This window comes from Perognathus longimembris, chromosome 14 (genome assembly GCF_023159225.1).
Source record: "Perognathus longimembris pacificus isolate PPM17 chromosome 14, ASM2315922v1, whole genome shotgun sequence".
In the NCBI taxonomy this organism is placed as follows: domain Eukaryota; kingdom Metazoa; phylum Chordata; class Mammalia; order Rodentia; family Heteromyidae; genus Perognathus; species Perognathus longimembris.
The window spans coordinates 25,205,781-25,226,441 of record NC_063174.1 but is presented as its reverse complement, the minus strand read 5'-3'; the positions used below and the strand labels follow the sequence as shown (position 1 = coordinate 25,226,441).

Below are 20,661 nucleotides of genomic sequence, written 5' to 3'. Positions count from 1 at the left end.
ACAGTGTTATTCTATAATAAAGAATTTCAGTATAACAGACGGTGTGCAAATGAAGGCTCAAAGAAAGCATACAATTACCATTTGGTAAGTGAACAATAATAGTATGGAAGCAAATACAATGCACAAGGAAATAAAACAGCTTTATTTCTTTGCATAAGATGTCTGCACTACAGCGATTCAATATAAATGGTTGACTGCTTAAAGAAAACTAATTACACTGAGGTTCATTAACGAAAGCTTCATGTGGTTTTCTCCTAAAAGGGAATAAAGCTAAGGTTCTGGCTGCCAAGAACAATAAACTGACTTTGTTGACTCTTCAAAAACCTGTAAGACTAAAATGCTCTGCAAGTAGAAAGGTAGGAAGTTACTAATATTTCTTAATTGAGAAGGTAACAAGTTAAAGATTTTTCTCTAGTTTCTCCAAAATGTCACTTTAGATTTATTCAAGAGTCTAAAACGTTAAGAATTTAAACTAGATTATAGTTAAGGGATTACGTATATTGAAGCCAAAGTCATTAAACCTAAGAAAAGTTTCAGATGTCTAGTTTAACAAGTATACTTGAAAACATTCAGGACTCATGAAAAGACCTTTACTAAAATAAAACTAATATTTTGTGTAGTCCAACGAGTAAAATGTCAAACAGATTTTAATCTCCAAAATCAATCTTATCTTTTTTTTTGAGACAAGATCTCTCTATGTAGCCCAGGCTGTTCATGAACTCCAAGATCCTCTCAGGCTCTCCTTGTGTCAGCCCCCTAAATGCTGGGATCACTAGGATTATAGAAAAGGCTATCAGGCCTAGCTAGTTGTATCTTTCAAAGAAGCATATGCTGGGCTGGGAATGTGGCCTGGTGGTAAAGAGCTTGCCTAGCATACATGAAGCCCTAGGTTCCATTCCTCAGTACCACATAAACAGAAAAGGCAGGAAGTGGTGCTGTGGCTCAAGTAGAAGAACACTATCCCTGAGCATAGAGAGGCTCAGGGACAGTGTCCAGGCCTTGAGTTCAAGCCCCAGGACAAGAAGAAGAAGAAAGAGAAGGAGGAGGCGGAGGAGGAGGCAGAGGCCGAGGCAGAGGAGGAAAGAAGGAAGGAAGGAAAAGAAAGGAAAAGGAGGAGGAGGAGGAGAAAGGAAAGAAGAGAGCAGCAGCAGCAGCAGCAGCAGAAGCTGGGCACTAGTGGCTCAAGTCTGTAATCCTAGCTACTCAGGCTGCTAAGATCTGAGGAGCCCAGTTTAAAGCCAGCCTGGGCAGAAAAGTCCCTGTGAAACTCTTATCTCCAATTAACCACTCAAAAACTCAAAGTAAAGCTGTGGGTAAAGCACCAGCCTTGAGCAAAAAGGAACTTATGGACAGTGCCCAGGCCCAGAGTTCAAGCCTCACGATTGACCCAAAAAAATAAGAAGTACATCCCCTTTTATTTCCCTTAAAAGGAAGGGGAGAATCCATTAATTATTCATGAGAGAATCCTTAAGCTTCACAACTCTTCATTATTTACATTGTACAACAGGACAGCTAATATTCAAGCAAGATACACAAGGTAAAGACACACAAAATAAAAAACAAACTATGATTTAAAAAAAAGGTATCTTAAGTAACAGATCATAATTCAGCAACTGTCTCTAAATCAAAGAAAGTTTTTATAATTCATATTTTAGATTCATAAATGAAATAGTAACATGTTTTTCACTTAAATTTCAAGATCTTCAAATAAGGCAGGTGCCAATGAGACACCTAAAATCCTAGCTACTCAGGAGGCTGAGATCCAAAGATCACAGTATGAAGTCAATCAAATCAGAAAAGTCTGTAAAACTCAATCTCTAAAATAATCAACAAAAAAGCAAGGTTACAGGCATGGCTCAAATGGCAGAGCACCAAGTGTGCAAGCAAACCAAGGGAGAGGGAAGAGTAAAGGCAAACCCCAGTACCAATAAACAAACTTCTAAATCTTTCACACTGAAAACTTTACAATAAAAGTATTTTATTATTTTATTGTTTATTAACTATTTTAAATATACTGCAATTTGAATGTAATGTAAATTTTTTTTTTGCCAATTCTGGGATTTTAACTCAGGGTGTGGCCACTGTCCCTGAGCTTCTTTAGCTCAAGGCTATCACTCTTCCACTTTAGTCACAGCACCACTTCTGGCTTTTTCTGTTTATGTGGTACTAAGGAATAGAACCCAGGGCTTCGTGCATGCTAGGCAAGCACTCTACCAGCAGTCTACATCCCAGCCCCTAATTTACATTTTAATTAGAGAAAAAATTATAACCCACTAGCTAATCAAACAAAAGTATAATGTCTTCAGTAAAGTCAGTATTTATTTTGCCTATAACAAACTTTAGACTTATACAATCAATTCATATTTAGCAAAGGGGGAAAGGACACACGGTATGAAATCAAACACTAATAAAGGATAAAGCTATGCTAAGGAAAAAAAGTAACTTAAGTCAATAGTACATTAACATAAAGCCTGTCATATAAATAATAAGCCTTAAAATTCCAAAAACTAATTGACAGCTGGGCATCAATGGTTCATGCTTGTAATCCTAGGAGTATAATATCCAAGGATAACAGATGCTAGCCTGGGCAGAAAAGGCTGTGAGACCCTTACCTCCAATTAACCATCAAAAAGCCAAAGTGGCTTAAGCCTTGAGTAAAAAAGCTCAGACCCTCAGTTCAAGCCCCAGTGCCAGCACATGAGTGCATGAGTATGCACACACACACATACACACACACACACACACACACACACGAAGTGTTGACATACTGCTGCTTTATCAAGCTAATCGTCATGTTAAATAAAATGTACACAAAGAAAATACTGAAGAAAAGAATTTTTAAAAGGCCAGGCACTGGTAGCTCTTACCTGTAATCCTAGCCTCTCAGGAGGCTAAGATCTGAAAACTGCCAATTAGAAGCCAGCCTACTGGCAGGAAAGTCTTTGAGACTCTCATCTCCAATTAACCACCAAAAAGCCAGAAGTAGAGATGTGCCTCAAATGGTAAATAACTACCTGCCTTGAGCAAAAAAACTCAGGGAAAATAGTCAGGCCCTGAGTTCAAGCCTCCCAGGACCAACACATACAGTTAAAGCTCTGTTTGGACTTATTCTTGGGATACATTTTACTACTTATCAAAAGAGCTAATATATCACAAATGATTTCAAAGCTCCTCATCTAGGAAAGATGACAGCCTCAACTACAGAAACCTATTCCCTACGGCTAAAGTAACTGAGGGTTGTGAACCTCCAGAGAATAATCCTGATGACTGGACTTGAAATAAAATCTCTTGCCCTACTTTGGAAACAAGACTGCCTTTCCTGGTTCTAGGATAATAAAACAAATGTGTCCTTTGAGACATCCTTATCAAACACAAATTTTATCTTCAGAAAACTACAGATACTCAATAATTTTCTTCTATATTCCCAAGAGTGTTTCTACAGAATCAAACAAACCATTTTAAACAACAAAAAAAAAATTTTTAAGTCTAAAAAAGAACTTCATGAGGCCCTGGGTTCGATCTCCAGCACTGTAAAAAAAAAAAAAGAGATGTTCAATTACATGCCTTAATCTTCAATTTTGAACAATTTAGGGACATAAAGTTTAGAATATAGCTAATACAAATAAAAAATTAGCAATAAACTATATACATATATCTAAAAGTACCAAAAAGCTCATGGTGCACTAGGGATACACTAGGGGTTGGGAAAAAGGGTAGAGGACCTGAAGAGTTCATGGACATTTTGTGGGTTTCTTACAAAAGACAATATGGAGAAATACAATGAGCAAAAGGTAAAGCTGAAAAGATCACCTAATTATATACTACGATTGTTGCAGTGTCTCAAACATACTCAGAAAAGTACCAAAAGGATGAAAAACTTGAAGTTTTAATAGATTTTATTTTCTGCAACCCAATAAACAAAGCCAGATTGTGTACACTGGAGACTTAGGGTATTAACAAAGAAGTTACATAGAAAATGAACAAATCAAAGATTCACTAAAGGACTGAGGGAGTGGCTCAAGTGGTAGAGCACATGTCTTGGAAAGGATGGATCTTGAGTTCAAACCTCAGAACTGCCAAATGAAAAAAAACAAACTTATTTCAGGAAAAGGTTCACTGAAACTTAACAAGTGGTTGACTGTACTAACAAAGGAGATGATGGACTAAGGATTACACAAAGCACACCGGCTATTTTCTATTAGTATCCACTGGCCCTTGACTTTTCTTTAGGATTCTTTTCATCTCCCATTATGCTTTTTAGGTTTGAATGACCCCAATCTCCACACTAAACTCAGATCTAAAAAAAAAAGGAAAGAGCACATATTCTTTCTTTGGTATTAGTGGTTAGTTCAGAAATGCAAATATAACCTAAAGTCAATGAAACACAAGAAGACAGCTCTTGGGCATCTGAGAAGGGCACCACTCTTCTAGTGGTGACTGAGAGGCTCACAGATCCTCTAAGGACTTATGGATATAATTCTGGATATCTAAACTCCTATGAGGGGAAAAAAAAACTGTATGATTACTTTTACTAACATCCAACTGAAATTCAGTAGTATTTCCCTCAACTATGAATTCAATCTTTATCTGTCATCCTGTCATCAGTAGAAATCACAGGTATTTTCATATCATAGATTATTGGTTGCAGATACTTCTAGACAGTAAAAATGCTCATTACCACTTAGAAATTATTACTCACAATAACTGGGGTTTTGCTTGTTTTGGCAATACTAGGATTTCAACTCAGTATCATATGCTTGCTAGGCAGGCACTCTATCACTGAGTATACCTCTAGACATTTCTGTGCTGCTTATTTTGAGAGAGGGTTTCAATATTTGCCCAAGCCTGAGCCAAACACTTATTTTATGCTTCCTGCTGTAGGTGGAATGACAGACACAGACACATACACCATGCCCAGCTTCTTCCAAGATAAAGTCCTATTAATTTTTTTTTTTTTTTTTGCTTCTGGGGGTGGGGGGAAGGGATATTCATGCATTAGTGATGGGGCTTGAACTCAGCTCTCTTTCCCTAAGCTTTTGTACTCAAGGCTAGTGTTCTACCACTTGAGCCAAAGTTCCACTTCTGGCTTTTGTTGTTTAATTGGAGATAAGAGTCTCACAGACTTTACTGCCTGGGCTGGCTTCAAACTGCGATCCTCAGATCTCAGCCTCCTGTGTAGCTAGGATTACAGGCATGAGCCACCAGTACCTGGCCACTATTAACTTTTTTATTATACCTAGGTTAGCCTGGAACAGTGATCCTCCTGATCAGTCTCCCAATGGAAATGAGATGACAGGCGTGTACCACTATGCCTAACTACTGGTTGAGAAAGATTCTCATGAACTGTTGCCCAGGCTGGCCATGAACCAGAATCTTCCCAATCTCAGCCTTCTGCATCGCTAGGATTAGAGATGTGAGCCTCCACATATGCTATAAAGCAATACATAATACTGTCTCACAATTAATATATGTATGTGTGTAGTATAACTGTATTTGGTTTTCTTTGTAGTTCTATGTATTTAATTTTAAAAAGTATTTCTTAGAAAAGGGATCCCACAGGTCTCAGATGGCCAAAGAGTCTATGGAACAAAAATGCTTAAGAGCCCTATCTACAGCTTCTATATAACTTTTCTTCCCCTCTGAAGCATGAGTACACAGGACTTGAGTGATGAAAAAAATGCTATGACCAGGTGCTGGGAATATGGCCTAGTGGCACGAGTGCTTACCTCATATACGCGAAGCCCTGGGTTCGATTCCCCAGCACCACATATAGAAAAAAACTGGAAGTGGCACTGTGGCTCAAGTGGCAGAGTGCTAGCCTTGAGCAAAAAGAAGCCAGGACAGTGCTCAGGCCTTGAGCCCAAGGCCCACAACTGGACAAAAAAAAAAATGCTATGACCACAAAAGGAACAACAGCGTAACAGTGAGTTTATTAAACAAAGGAAGCAAGCAAAAATGAGGTCTGATCACACAAGTCTGTCACACTTCACCTTTGAGCATCTCAAATACTGCTAGCCAGTGAGTGAATGGGTTTTGTTTCAGTAGCACTAAAAAAATCTTAAGTGATAAGTTTATTACACTCGCTTCTATCTCAGAAAACTAGATAGAATAAACAGTTGGACAGAAGCAACAAAATTATAAAAAGTGGGCTGGGAATATGGCCTAGTTGTAAAGTGCTTGCCTCGTATACATGAAGCCCTGGGTTCGATTCCTCAGCACCACATATACAGAAAAAAGCTGGAAGTGGCGCTGTGGCTCAAGAGGTAGAGTGCTAGCCTTGAGCAAAAAGAAGCCATGGACAGTGCTCAGGCCCTGAGTCCAAGCCCCAGGACTGGCAACAAAAACAAAACAAATAAACAAAACTATAAAAAGCTTTAACTTTACTCGTCATATTAAGGGAGTCTGGGGGAAATTAATTCCATTTCTCACAAACTGAGTATACTGCAGATTCATTTTAGTCAAGTTGTCACATGAAAGCAAAGGTGTTGCATAGGACCTCACTCAGTATGGACAAACAGATATGCCTAAGATATGGAAGCAGACCAAAGTAAATATGACAATGCTATCCAAGGTAGTTAAAACTCTCAAGTACAGTGGCAGCAGCTTTCTGATTCAACAACTCTAGTCTTGGGTCTGTGTTTGAAAGTTCTCCATTGTCATTCCTGCAATGTCATTCAATTTAATCTGTAAATTCAGTCCAAAGTTGACATATCTTCCTACATTATAAATGTTTTTGATACAGAACCCTCAGTTTATATAGAAGAAGTTCCTTTTTTCGTCTTGTTTTGTTTTTGTTGCCAGTCCTGGGTCATGCACTCAGGGCCTTAGCACTGTCCCTGGACAAAATTTAGTTGAGATCTGAAAACTTCCAACAAAGATGAGAAAATAAAAGAACACCAAAAAATAAAGAAGGCTTCTACTGGAGTTGAAGGAACTGGAATAAATGATACAAACAAGATAAAGATTTAACTGAAAGATTTGCTTTTCACAAAAGTTGTACTTCCAGGCTGGGAATATAGCCTAGTGGTAGAATGCTTGCCTCGCATACATGAAGCCCTGGGTTCAATTCCTCAGCACCACATATATAGAAAAAGCCAGAAGGGGCTCTGTGGCTCAAATGGTAGAATGCTAGCCTTGAGCAAAAAGAAACCACGGACAGTGCTCAGGCCCTGAGTTTAAGCCCCAGGACTGGCCAAAAAAAAGTTGTACTTCCACAAAATTGTAACAATACAAAGTATTTGGATTCTGACACCAACCACCCATCTACTACTGTTCCTTTACAACAAAACTGAACATTTTAAAGAAAAGAAATAGTTCTCTTCTCTGGCTCCTTAAACAAAAAGTTGACTTAGTCCAGAGTAAGGCTTCTTGGTTCCCCCCAAATTCATGTCCTCCCACACTCCAAATGCATCCAATCCTTCAAAAGTCCTAAACAGTCTAACTCATCCCAGCAACAACTCAAGTCTAAAGTCCATAGTCTCCATCTAAATCAGATATGATTCATCCATTCATCCTGAGACAAATTCCCTCCAGACATGAGCTGGTGAAATGAAGCAAGTTATATACTTCCAAAATATAACTGTTGGTCAGGCACAATTCCAAAAGGGAGAGGCAGGAAAAATAGCAGGTCTCACCCGAACAACCTTTTCTGACTTAGTTTAAGCCTTTCAGACACACTATGCTGGGGTTCCAGCTCCCAGGATCCAGACAGCCTCATTCCCGTGGCTTTGCTGGCAGAGCCCAAGTGGCACATCTCAGTAGGTAGTCAGTCATATGCCTGCAGCCTTTATAGGCTGAAGTTGCTAGTGATGGCTCTTCAGGGTCTTAGATGTAGCGCACTCCCATGGCTCCACTGTTCATTGTCCTAGGGGAGGCTCTCTATGGTGGCCTATCCCAGAGTCAGATCTCTGCCTGGACTCTAAAGCTCTCCAGAGTATCCTGTGAAATCTAGGTGGAGGTAGTAATGTCTCTGAGTTTATACACTCTTCCCTGGAGATCATACTATAGACACAAAGCCAAAGTCAAGATCTATAACCTCCAGGGAAGAGGCCAGTGTAACAACATGGGTCCACCACAGCCATAGTCAGCATGGCTAAAGAGTGATACACTATAAAGTGAGAAACAACCATGAAATCCTACTGTCTCCATGGCCCTGGCATTCTTGGCCTGTGATGGGCATGGCAGCCCTAAAGATCTCCCACATAACCAGTGGGGTTACTGTCTTGTATAGTACCTGGTGTCCAACTACCCACACTAATCTCCTTATTCAAAGTTCACCAGGACACACCCTAGGTGTTTTTGCCTGAACACACTTTTTCACTCTTCATAATATGGGACAGCTGAGAATGTTTCGAAATCCTTAAGCTCCCAGTCCCTTTTGATTACAAATTGTCTTTTTTTTTTTTTTTGGCCAGTCCTAGGGCTTGGACTCAGGGCCTGAGCGCTGTCCCTGGCTTCTTTTTGCTCAAAGATAGCACTCTACCACTTGAGCCACAGCTCCCACTTCAGCTTTTTCTGTGTATGTGGTGCTGAGGAATCCAACCCAGGGCTTCTGGACTAGAGAAGTATAAGCACTCTCAACATTTTGCTGGGTATTTCTGCCAATTATTTATGTCTAATGTGCCTACTTTATGATTTATAAATTTTTCTTTCCACAAAGAATAGACATGAGCACAATCCAGCAAAGTTCCCTACCACATTACAAGAATTGCCTTCCCTCTAGTTTCCAACAACAGGTTCCTCGTTTCCATCTGAGATGTCATCAGCATGGCCCTTAAAATTTATATTTCTTCCAACCATCTATCTACTACAATTTGGGTAATCTCTTAGGAGACCAGGCTTTCTTCACAGCTCTTTTCAGAGCCCTCGTTCTGAACCCTTAAGGTTCCTCTCACAGTAGCCTACTCCACAACAATTTCAGCTTCTACCCATTACCCAGTTCCAAAGCTGCTTCCATATTTTTAGCTATTTGTTACAGCAGCACTCTACCTCTGACATATAATTTTCTATCTTTTTTCATTCAGACTTACCAGGTCACTTATAAACAACTGCCATTTACTGCTCAGTGCTGGAAGTTTAAGATCAAGGTGATGAAGTATTCAGAGTCCTTCCTCATAAATAGTATCTTCTTACTGCTTTCTCACAGGATGAAGCAAGGTTTCTCTCGAGCCTTTTACATAAAGACACTATTTCCATCACTTCCTAACAGCCTCTTTTGGTTTTTCTTGTTGTTATGATGTTGTTTTTTGCCAGTCCTGGGGCTTGAACTCAGGGCCTGAGTACTGTCCCTGGCTTCTTTTTACTCTACCTCTTGAGCCCCAGCACCACTTGCGGCTTTTTTTGTTTATGTGATGTTGAGGAATCAAACCCAGGGCTTCATGCATGCTAGACAAGCACTCTACCACTAAGCCACATTCCCAGCCTAACAGCCTCTTAATGTTCACCTTTTCCTTTTTTTACTTTGTGTGTTTGTGTATGTGTGCTTGTGTCCAGGGGCTTGAAATCAGGGCCTGGATTTTTACTCAAGGCTAGTGTTCTACCAATTGGACCATAGCTCCACTTCTGAATTTTGGGTGATCAATTGGAGATAAGAATCTCAAGGACTTTCTCCTGCCCAGGCTACCTTGGAATCACAATCCTAAAACCTCAGCCTCCTGAGTAGTTAGGATTAGAGGCATGGGCCACTGGCACCCAACTCATCTTTTTTTTTTATTCTTGTATCTAGCAAACATCACCCAATTAACAAAGTAGGACCTTGAAATAGTTTCAAAAGAACTGGTAGATGTAATACTGCAGGAGATTAAAAAGCAAAAATACCCACATAAAGAAACTTTCTGTGCTGATGGTAATGTTCTATTACCTCTTTTTCTGGCCAGTCCTGGGGTTTGAACTCAGGGCCTGGGCTCTGTCCCTGAGCCACTCTGTGCTCAAGGCTAGCACTCTACCACTTGAGCTCCAGCGCCACTTCTGGCTTTTATTGTTTATATGGTACTGGGGAATCGAACCCAGGGCTTCACACATGCTAGGCAAGCACTCTACCACTAAGCCACATTCCCAGCCTCTGTTCTATTATCTCTATAGAAGTATAGGTTTTGCATGCATGTGTGAGCTTGCTCAGACTAAAGGAACTGTGTAAGACTTGTATATTTTACTAAATATTTCACTTAAAAAAGGAAACAGTGATAACCATGCTGAAGTATATAGATATAAAGTATATTTACACTGAAATGCAATAAAAACATGAGATAAGGGAATTCAGAAAAATATTTTACAGAATTTCCTAAAATTAGAAATTCAAACTTTTCACTGTAAAATGTTGGAAAAAGCAAGCAAAGACTAGAAAAGAATGGTGTGAAAGGTTTATGTTATTTAAGTCTAAAAAAAGGATTCACTTTTAAAAGGGTACATAAATGCCTGAGAATGAAAGGAATAGATATCTGATTGTCCCTCTTCTCTCAATCTCTAATTTTAGACTGCCTACTCAAGACTACTTCTGGCCTTGAGCACTTTTTTCTTGCCTCAAAGAAAATACTTGCTCACAATCAAAGAATAAAGGTATAGTAAAACCTTAAAAAAAAAATTACTTGCTCACTAAGCGCTATTCATTCTAGACAATCCAAATACTAGGAGCCTAGGTCCTTTGTCTTGGGCCATTATAATCATTCTTTTTACCTGAGTTTCCAACATTACTCTTAAACTAACCTTTAGATAAACATATGGCCAATGTGGTATAACACAAATGATGCACTTTCTTGACCTAATTCTAGCACCTCAGACCCAAAGCCCTCTATGACATGGGGATGTTACTTGCAGCACATATTTCATCCACGTGTCACAGTCTCTGGCATAATTATATTTAACCAGTGTTTGCTGGATGAAGGGAACTTGTGCCTGATGTTTTACGGAGTGCTTAGCTTCGCAGTTAACTCTTTACATTGTGCTATGGATAGAAAATGCAAAAAGCTAGTTTTCTGAAGTTGAATAAGATCTAGTGCCTTCTCAAGGAGAAATAGAAGATGGAACTATAATTAACACTGCCAGTTAACACCGAGAAACACTCATTTTAATTACTACTGTACTCCTGGACAACAGGTCCATCAGCTTCAAAAATACCATAAGCATAAGCTAAAGGGGAGAAGAAAAATTAGGCAAAGGTAAGAATAGGAATTCAAGGCATTTAAAGGTAATATGCTTTTGCTTGTGTTGTTGCTTCCAAAACACAGATGATTATGTACTTGAATTTTCCTGTCAAACATGAGTTACAAAGAAGGCATTCATTATACCACAGTAACTTCCCCCAAGTATCTGGTTCTAAACAGCTGCAAATTTTGGACAGTAACACAAAATGATTCTCCGTTATTCTCACCAACAAATACTAAAACAAGATTAAAATCTACCAGAATATCAAAACCATAAAAAATAGGGCTGGGGATATGGCCTAGTGGCAAGAGTGCCTGCCTCGGATACACGAGGCCCTAGGTTCAATTCCCCAGCACCACATATACAGAAAACCGCCAGAAGCGGCGCTGTGGCTCAAGCGGCAGAGTGCCAGCCTTGAGCGAGAAGAAGCCAGGGACAGTGCTCAGGCCCTGAGTCCAAGGCCCAGGACTGGCAAAAAAAAAAAAAAAAAAAAAAACCATAAAAAATAAACTGGCTGAATATAAGTTCAGAAAGCAAAGTAGGAAAACGTTAGTGAGATTTTAAATTCTACACGTATTTTTGTTTGGTCTTTTCTTTTTGTTAGTGGGGATTGAACCCAGGACGTTGCACTCACTAGGCAAGTGCTTTGCCACTGAGCTACAGGCCAGCCCCTAAATTCTGCATGTATTATCTCAATAACTGACCCAACACACACATATCATAAAGAATTTCTAAAATATAACTCTCTCACTCTTCATAAGATTTGCCTTTATCCATCAGAAAGATGCTATCTCACTAGCAACTGGCTGATTTAGTCCCTTCAAATGCTGTAAGTGAATAAAAACACAAAATAGCTTAAAATAGACCCTATCTCAAATTTCCATAAAACCATTTTTAAGTAAAAACTGCTTCCTAGACCCAAAACTGCAAAGTGTGGGTGAAAAGCCTCTGCCAAAAGTAAAAACAGACTATAAAAATGTTCCACAAGAGTTATGGCTTCTTATACACATAAGCTGTCTTTCTTTAACTACCTGTCACTGTTTTTCAGTCAGATCAAAATACAGTAAGACATTCATTCTATAAGCAAATATTTAATTTTATTAACTATAAGCAAAATAGAGAAGAAAAGAACTTGCCAAGGAACCGGCATTTCATTATCATCATTTATAGGTTTTTCAACTCAGATTGACTTTCATCTCTTCCTATATATATTAATACTTTTTTTTTTTTTTTGCCAGTCCTACCAGGGCTTGAACTCAGGGCCTGGGCTCTGTCCCTGAGCCTGTCTGTGCTCAAGGCTAGTGTTCCACCTCTTGGGCCAGAGCACCACTTCCGGCTTTTTCTGTTTATGTAGCACTGAGGAATCGAACCCAGGGCTTCATGCATGCTAGGCAAGCACTCTACCACTAAGCCACATTCCAGCCCCTAATACACTTAATTTCTATAGTACCATGGAATCTGCTTCAGAAGGCTGCCACTTGGTAAAGACTAATATAGGTATTCTTTTAATATCTTCAATTCATTACATAATACATGAGATCATCTTAATGGATACCTTCCCATATGAGCACTTTTATGTCAATTTGGTTAACTATCAGTTTCTGAAGATTCAAGGTGTCAAATTTTGTCATGTCCCTATATAATCACTGGGGTTTTGTTTGTTTTTGCCAGTCCTAGGGCTTGAACTCAGGTACTGAGCACTATCCCTGGCTTCTTTTTACTCAAGGCTAGTACTCTACACCACTTGAGCCAGAGCACCACTTCTGGCTTTTTCTATTTATGTGGTGCTGAGGAATCAAACTCAGCACTTCATGCATGCTAGGCAAGCAATCTAAACTAGGCTATATTCACAGCCCAATCACAATCTAACAATTTGTAGAAGGAACAATAGCTGTGAATTCCCATGATTAAGGTAAGGATCAAAGCCCTGATAAATCAAAGATTTATCCCAAAGCCCTATCTTCCAAACTTCCAGGCAAATCCAACAGTAAGGGACTAGGGCTATTACTGAGTGGTAAAGTTCTGGCTTCATACTTGATGCCCTGTGTTCAAACCTCAGCATCACCACTCTCCAAAAAAAAAAAAAAAAAAAAAAATTTTTGCTTTCATTTCCTGAATATTTGCTTTTATTTCCATTTGCATTTGCATGATGCAAAATCTAGACAAGTAGTATTTTACTTAGAAATCTCTGAAGAGCATATGGAGAGGAAGAAGTGTTAGAGGGGGAAAAATCTATTACAAGTCAAGGTCAGTAAGGAAAAAAAAAATCAGACTTTTATCCAAGCTTCCTGCTGAAAACACTAATTGAAATGATGCCTCAATTCTAAGCCAGATTTTTTTTCGTAACTGTATTTTTTTCCACCTTCCCTTCTTTTGGAGTAATGAGGATCAACCTAGGTCATCATACTTGCTAGGCAAGTGCTTTGTCACTGAGCTACATCCCAGTCCCCAGATCACCTTTTGAGCTAGTCTATGTCCATGATTCTAAAGAGAGAATTTAACAAAGGTCTTGCTACTCTGAGGAGTTGGTTTGGCAAGTAACTATCTTCTGTTCAGGTGTACTCTGGAATGCTTTAGAAGAAAAACAATACACATAGATAAAACAAATCACTGTTTAAAATTTTGTAAACTCCAGCCTACTGGCGGCTTGCACCTATAATCCTAGCTACCTTGGAGGATGATATCTGAGGATTAGGGTACTAAGCCAGCCCTGGCAGGAAAGTCTCTCAGACTCATCTCCAGTGAATCATCAAAAAAGCCAAAACTGGAGCTGTGGCTCAAGTGGTAGAGTGCTACTCTCAAGTAAAAAAAACTCAGGGACAGCACCAAGGCCCTGAGTTAAAGCCCCCAACCAGCAAGAAAAAAAAAGTAAATTCTTATTTGAAATCATTACTGACAAAATTTTAGTTACCTGTTCAAACAAGCAGTCCTGGGATATGTTATTATATTAAGTTATAGTCCAGTCTTACCAAGAAAGCAAGAAAAAGGCTTGTTGCTGAGCTCTAACTACTAAAGAACTTCAATTATCCATAGTAACATGGGAAGAGAGGCAGAAACAATCTCGATAACTTCAAATCTCAGATCATTATTAAAGAAGAATTTGGGATTAATACAAATTTAGCCTCTTTTTATAAGAAAATACATAGTTCATTTAAGATATGCGCTCCCAGCAGAGTGCCAGTGGCTCAATGCCGGTAATTCGAGCAACTCTGGAAGCCTGGGAAATAAAGTAGATCAAACTCATCTCCAATTCACCAAAAAGCCAGAGGTGGAGGTGTGACTCAAGTAGTAGAGCCCTAGCCTTGAGCGCAAAAAGCTAAGGGACAGCACCTATGTTCTGAGTTCAAGCCCCAGTAACCCCACAAAAATAAGTGAGAGATATCCTTCTGACTTCTTGCCAATCCCTACTAAAAATGCTAGCAAGAGATATCTGGCCCCAAAAGCAAGGCAAACTGAATTGTCAGCACTCCAACTGGTCCTATTTTTTTTCAGCAATTCTCATCACAAGCTATTCAACTATGAGTTTAGCATACAGAAATGAGAGGCACTTACACCAAACACCTCCAACCAATCCCTCCCTTTCAAGAAAAAAAAAAACTATTTGGCTTTATATTTTTCCACATCAAAAGTCTTTGAACTCAACTAGCAATTGCTAGTTTGAAACGGACGTTAAAGCACCTAACAATCATATTAAAATGGTAAGGCGCCGATCACGGAGCAACTTTCGGTTCAAATCCGCCGCGGTTCCAGGCGTTGATATAAGGCTGAACTTGCTTTTTTTCCACACCTCGGGTCGGTCCTCCTAGCTCTTCCGACCGCCAAGGTCCCGGCCTGGGGCCTATCATGACATCACGGCTCGCTCCAGAAGACCCCTGACGTCACAAACACGCGGACCCGCAGTACTATGACTTCATCGCCTGCCTGGGCCGAGCCCGCAGTCCACTTGCGGCACCCGGACTCCGGGGCAGCCTCCGAGCCGGCGTCCCGCCTGGCCCCGAGAAAGGTGAAGGGCAAGCGCCCGCTCACCTGCACCGGGACAGGGAAGGATCGAGTGGCCGAGCCCAGGTGGGCGCGCGTGAGGCGCCGCGACCCCCGCCGCGGCCGCACTGCCTCAGCCCGCAGGGCCGGGACTGCTTCCCGGCCTATCCGCGATCCCGACCCCGGCCTTGGGGACCCCGACACCCCGCTCCCGCCCTTCAGTCCCCTCCACGACCTCGGCGTCCCGCGGGGCGCACGGCGGCCGGGCCGGAGGGCGAGCAGGCAGCGCCCGGCGGGACGCGCGGGCCGCGAGGTCCCGGCTCCGAAGCCGCTCGCGGCGCTCCGAGCCCGGGACTCGCCGGCGGCCCCCGCCCCCACCCGCCCCGAGCCCCAGGAGCGCCGCGCCAGCCGCGGCGGAGGGGGCGGGGAGCGGCCACGGTGGCCTCCGCCCGCAGGGCCTCGCTGCCGTCCCGGTCCTACCCCAACCCGGAACCCGACCCACCTGAGCTCCTGGCCCGGGTGGGGCCTGGCCCGGGGCTGCACCAGCCCGAAGCGGCGGCGGCAGGCCCGAGTCGCTCCCCACGGCTGAGGCGGACGGAGCGCACGGCGCGGCGCGGCGGAGCCCAACGCTCGCCCCGAAACCCATTTGTTTGGCTAAAACGGCGTGACGTCACGCGCCGGCCCAATCGACGGTTGCCCAGGGGGAGGGGCCACTGGATGAGGGGACCGCGGCGCCCCCTGCCGGGCGCTGGGAGCGCAAACAGGAGAAGTGGAAGGAGGGCAGGGCGAGCGCCAGCCCACCCCCTAGTGGTGGGACCGTAGGACAAAGACTCTAACCCCCAGGCTAGCCAAAAAGAAAGGTGGTAACGCCCAGGTTCAGTCAACAAACACCACAAAAGTGTAACAGTGCTGGTGGAAGCTGGGTGAAATTAGCTATTTAGATATCCTAGTCTATTTGAGTGCTAGTCTGGTGGTTCTCCCACTGTGAGCTTGGAAAGGCTGAGTCAGTTCTGATTTGTAAAATGAAGCATTCAGAGAAAGAACCCTGTCATTCTTTTACAAGCAAATTATGGCAGGAGAGACTATCAGAAAGTAAACTTTAAAGTTCATAAGATCAAACTGTCTTCTGGGGCTGGGAATATGGCTTAGTGGTAGAGCGTTTGCCTAACATGCATGAAGCCCCAGGTTTGAGTCCTTAGTATCACATAGAAAAGCCAGGAGTGGTGCTGTGGCTCAGGTGGTAGAGCACTAGCCATGAGTAAAAGAAGCTCAGGGACAGTGTTCAGGACCTGAGTTCAAGCCCCAGGACTGGCAAAAACCCCAAACTGTTTCGATAGCAGCCTATTGGTTGTTAACAATGATATAGGATAACCTTTTATTACTATATATTCAAATGAGAGGGCCTTATCTTTTATCTTTAAAATCGTCATTTTCATTATAAATAATTGAACCATAGTAGACAATAAAATCCACATGAGGACAATTTTTTTTAATCCTTTGCCCTAACACAACTATGCTTAGCACTTAGTGCATTTTCTTCCAGACATTTTGCTCCATAGATTCTTATTTTATAATGTAATCATTATGTGCGCATAATTTTTCATCCTGTTTTTATGTGCTTTAAATATGTTCACACTGCTACATAAGCTTCATAATCACTGCAAAGACACCAAGAAATTACCTTACGTGGACACAGAAATTTTACTGCATTCTCCTGTTCTGGAACATAACATTTCCTCCTTTCTTGCTAGTATAAAGAAATTAGAAGGCTGTAGTTTGGTGTGGGTGGTACATACTTGTAACCCTAACTACTCAGAAGGCTGAAACCTGGACGACTGTAGTGGGAAGCTAGCCCTGGTAAGCTAAATCAAGAGACTTATTATTTCAAATTTAACCAGCAAAGAGCCAGAAGTACAGATGTGGTTCAAGTCATAGAGGGCCAGCTAAGCAAGAGCTGAAGGCCCTGAGTTTAAGCCTCGGTATTAACAAAACAATAAATGAATAAACCTTGAAGCCAGGTGTGCCAGCTACTTAGGAGGTGGAGGAAAGAGAGAGGGATGGAGAGTTCAAGGCCAACCTGGGTTCTATATGGACATTTTGTGTCAAAAATAAAAGGTGTCATTCTACTGTAAAGTCAATGTTTCAAGCTTTGGGTATTGCCCTATGCTATGGGAGCCGGGGCAGGAGCTAATCAGCCTTGAGGAGTAAAAATACCACAACAAATAGAACAACTGGAAAAGAACCAAAGGACCAAGCCACCACATAGCCAGTATGGGCATATCTCATAATGGAAATGTGAGATCGTGAGGGAGGTAAAGTTGAGTAAGTACTGAAACCAAGAAAATGCCAGAAAAAGTTATTCTTAGGTGAGTTTTTTATATATTGTACCTCTATGAAAATCTGCTAAAAGCAAAAAGTCAAGAGTCTCCTCAGAAATCAAAAGTACATACCACTGTATTTAAAATACTTTTAAATTTCTTTTTTAAACCCACTTGCTGTATGGTAATCATTTCCCATAAAGGGCAATAAAGAACGTGTGCAGGTCTGATTGACAGCCTCCTCCATGAAAAGGTCATGGCAAACATAATGAAGCTTCCAGGTCCCCTAGCCCTGTGATATTGCCCTTTATCTTTATGATAGGGTCTCAGGCTCATTTTTGCTTAGCCTCAAACACTGATGCTCCCAAGTAGCTGGGATTGTGTACATGAGCTACCATGCCCAGCCATCAGCTATTGTTTATTATAATAACCTTCAGAATGGGAGCTCCAAAGGATGGGGACTGAGTTCTATTTATCCCTGTATCCCAAAACCAAATTCAGTGTTTGATATTCTAAAACTACACAGTGAGTAGTGGCTGAATGATGCATTTTTAACTGCTATAAAAGGTTTTTCTGCAAGAGCCAAAAATTTTCTATGCTTAGAACTATCTAATGCCCTGCAGTTACAAGAGATAGAAGGAAGACAGGAAAAATTGATCATCTTGCTCTCAGTCTTCCTAGTAAGGTCTCTTCCCCTGATGTTTCTCCACAGCCAGTAAAGTAAGAACAAGAGATGCTTCAGATAAGGACATAGACCCTGGAGCCTGAAACCAGTCACATGATCTTAAGCCAGAGATTGGCTTGAACACTGTCCCTAAACTTTTTTTGCTTTTGTTTTTGTTTTTTTGTACTTAGACAAAGCTTTATTTGCATGCAGGAGACTCAAGGCAATGAGTTTTTAGACAATCGTTAGACACAGCAAGTTGTGATGAAAGAAAGGATCTTGGAGCACATATTTAGGAGTCTGGGAGCAATGAGGAAGATGAGTTAGAATGTATAGAAATGAAGAATGTATAGAATCATGACATCAGTACACTGGTGTGGAACATCATGGGCTGGCAGGGAGAGGACCAGAAAGCAACTAGACCATATGGGAACCAATGAGAAGACAGGTATCATCATCGTGTTCCGTCAAAATATGATTGCTGGGTAGTACTTTGTCTCAGGTCCGAAGGCTTGGAGGAAGAGCCAATCCCAAGGCAAGGTGAAGGATATTAATGCTTATTGAGTGCTTACTGTGACCCTCACAACAATCCGGCAAGGTAGGTGATGGTTTCCTACATAACAGATGATAAAAACAGGCCCTGAGAGATTACTAACCCAAGGTCACAGAGGTCAAGATTCAGACCTTGCTGACCTGAAGCTCTGAGAGAGGAGGTGTTGGCAGGGAGGTCTCGTGATGGGTTCCACAGTCTTAGTGCCAGTCCCCAGTGACAGCTGGAGAACATGCATGTCAACATTCAACTGTCACTAGTAAGGATGTGCTGAATTGTCCCTAAGCTTTTTCTCTAAGCTAGTTTTTGAGCCACAGTGCCACTTCCAGTTTTTTGGTGGTTGATTGGAAAAGAGTCTTTCACACTTGCCTGTCCAGGCTGGCTTTGAACTCTGATCCTCAGATCTCAGCCCTCCTGAGTAGCTAGGATTACAGGCATGAGACACCGGCTGGGGCTTTTTTTTTTTTCTTTCTTTCTTTTTTTGCCAGTCCTGGGCCTTAAACTCAGGGCCGGAGCACTGTCCCTGGCTTCTTTTTGCTCAAGGCTAGCATACTGCCACTTGAGCCACAGCGCCACTTCTGGCCGTTTTCCATACATGTGGTGCTGAGGAATCAAACCCAGGGCTTCATGTATATGAGGCAAGCACTCTTGCCACTAGGCAATATTCCCAGCCCCAGGCTGGGGCTTTTTTTTTTTTTTTTTTTTTTTTTTTTTTTTTTTTTTTGCCAGTCCTGGGGCTTGGACTCAGGGCCTGAGCACTGTCCCTGGCTTCTTTTTGCTCAAGGCTACCACTCTGCCACTTGAGCCACAGCGCCACTTCTGTATATATGGTGCTGGGGAATTGAACCCAGGACCTCATGTATAGGATACAAGCACTCTTTGCCACTAGGCCATATCCCCAGCCCAGGCTGGGGCTTCTTAAAGGGCCAAGAGCTCTAAGAATTATTCCTAGGAAACTAAAAGCCAAAATAGCAATGTAGCTTTAAGAAGTAGAGGGAAAAATTCTCAGGGAGATACAGGTTCTCAGATCCTTCTAATTACTATTGTACAGGAAGAATAAAATCCAATTTCATTCCAAGGACAGAAATACAACAAAAAAATGCAACAAGATATATCTCCACCCCCCTCCTTCCTCTCACATATACACCATCCCCAAACTGATTCTTCAGCCACCTCCTCAGAATCAAAGCTATTTCTGGTGGCCTATCAGATATGTCTCTTTCTGGTTCTCCCTCTGTCCATTTTCCCCATCTCAGCTATAAGATCATCTCAGAGAGCCTTCCCTGATTATCCAATGTACAGCACATCAGCCTTGTCATTTTTCCTGCATCAAACCCATTTCCAGAACATGATAGGCACTCAGTAAAAAAAACTATTGAGTTAATGAAAATGTTGGTGCTTTTACTCATTAAAATATTTAATCCAGGACACAAATGTTATTTTCCAATGGATGACTGATAAAAGTAACAAGGGTAGAAAGTCTTGTATATTAGAAAGGAATAAAGTCAGAGTCCAAGGTGTGGCTTTCAAGAAATGACCAAAAGGAGGAACATCTGAACTCAGCCTACCAGCCAATCATGATTTGGTGCTTCAGCACAAAATATCCTTGATTAAATTTTCTAAATCACCACCTGATCTCAAAGATATTTATATTATAACTTCACATACAGAGATTGACATTTATTGGGTAGTATCATTACCAGACAGTCAACTTCTCATTGTGTGAGATGAATTCAACCAAAATGAGAACATTCCAAAGTTTATCAGAGTGCAAGTGAAATACACTACAGGGGAGCAGAGAGAGATCAAGCAAGATTTCAGATCATCAATGCTTGCTTTGGCTGGCATTTCAAGTCATAATTAGGTGTAGTTCTGTTTGGTAAGAACTTTGATGGACAAGTTGATTTGCAGATACAGCTTACACACTTGAGATGCATCTCTGCATGCCCAGATTTGCTGTGACCACTAATGTGAAGGCTTCTAATGGAGAGCAAATAAGCAAACCAAGATCA

At 41.5% G+C, this 20,661-nt stretch overlaps 1 protein-coding gene across 1 annotated transcript in view; it reads right to left on the bottom strand.

Moving 5' to 3' along the window:
- The window catches only part of Fbxo34 (F-box protein 34), a 63,665-nt gene extending 47,914 nt beyond the window's left edge, over window positions 1–15,751 (bottom strand). Inside the window, exon 1 of the mRNA XM_048362039.1 lies at window positions 15,620–15,751. The gene's annotated coding sequence lies outside the window, so the exon portion shown is untranslated. The remainder of the gene's footprint in view (window positions 1–15,619) is intronic.
- Window positions 15,752–20,661: the final 4,910 nt, after the last annotated feature.